A 1,561-nucleotide genomic window follows, 5' to 3' on the forward strand; every position below is an offset into this window, starting at 1 on the left:
TATTAATAATCCTTATTTTACTGCATTTAGTATGCCTCAAATGCCATACAATATGCCTATGTGGAATAACATGTTTGCACAATCTATGCCTTATCAAATTCAATCAAATGTGCTAAATGATTCTGTGACTAACCCTACACTTCAACCAACCACATCTGAGATCAAGGTTGACCCAAAGTTACCTAAGTCAAAAGATGCAGGAGGAATGAAGTCTAGGAAAAAGACTAACAAGGCTGGACCCAAGGAAACTTGGGTACCAAAATCAACTTGATTGATTTTGTTGTGTGCAGGGAAAAAGAAGGAATCTATGGTACTTGGACAGTGGGTGTTCAAGACACATGACAGGAGATTTCACCCTGCTCACAGAGTTTAAGGAGAGAGCTGGCCCTAGCATAACCTTTGGAGATGACAGCAAAGGATTCACTATGGGATATGGCTTGATTTCAAAAGAAAATGTCATCATTGATGAAGTTGCATTGGTTGATGGTCTCAAACACAACTTATTGAGCATCAGTCAACTATGTGACAGAGGGAATACTGTTTCCTTCAATTCTGAAGCCTGTATTGTCACAAGTAAGAAGGATAATAAAGTGGTTCTAACTGGAGTTAGAAAAGGGAATGTGTACTTAGCTGACTTCAACTCTACAGATGCAGAATCTATTACTTGTCTTCTCAGCAAAGCAAGCTCAGTTGAAAGTTGGCTATGGCACAAGAAGCTGTCCCATTTGAATTTCAAGACAATGAATGATCTAGTCAAAAAGAACTTAGTTAGAGGAATGCCTCTAGTAGAATTCACAAGGGATGGACTGTGTGATGCTTGTCAGAAAGGAAAGCAAAAGAAAGTATCATTCAGTAAGAAGCTTGAATCTGCAATTGATGAACCATTACAACTGCTACACATGGATCTCTTTGGACCAGTCAATGTATTGTCAATTTCAAGAAAAAGATATTGCCTAGTGATTGTAGATGATTTCTCAAAGTTTTCTTGGGTTTATTTTCTTCGATCAAAGGATGAAGCTAGTGAAATCATTATCAATCATATCAAGCAAGTCAACAATCATCCTGATTTCAAAGTAAGGAATATTAGGAGTGACAATGGAACTGAGTTCAAGAATTCAACCATGAAGTTGTTCTGTGAAGAAAATGGGATCATGCATGAGTTCTCAGCTCCAAGGAACCCACAACAAAATGGTGTGGTGGAAAGGAAGAACAGATCACTAATTGAAGCTGCAAGGATAATGCTTGAAGAGTCAAAACTCCCAACTTACTTTTGGGCTGAGGCTGTTAACTGTGCATGTTACACTCAGAATATTTCTCTAATCAATCAGGCAAAAGGCATGACTCCCTATCAATTATTCAAGAGAAGAAAACCAACTTTAAACTTTTTGCATGTCTTTGGTTGTAAATGTTACATCTTAAGGAATCAATCTGATCACAAAGGGAAGTTTGATGCAAAGGCTGATGAAGGAATATTTGTTGGTTATTCTGCTGGAAAATCATATAGGGTCTACAATCTAAGAACCAACATTGTCATGGAATCTGTGCATGTTGTGTTTGATGA

The sequence above is a fragment of the Apium graveolens genome, chromosome 1 (genome assembly GCF_009905375.1).
Source record: "Apium graveolens cultivar Ventura chromosome 1, ASM990537v1, whole genome shotgun sequence".
Lineage (NCBI taxonomy): Eukaryota > Viridiplantae > Streptophyta > Magnoliopsida > Apiales > Apiaceae > Apium > Apium graveolens.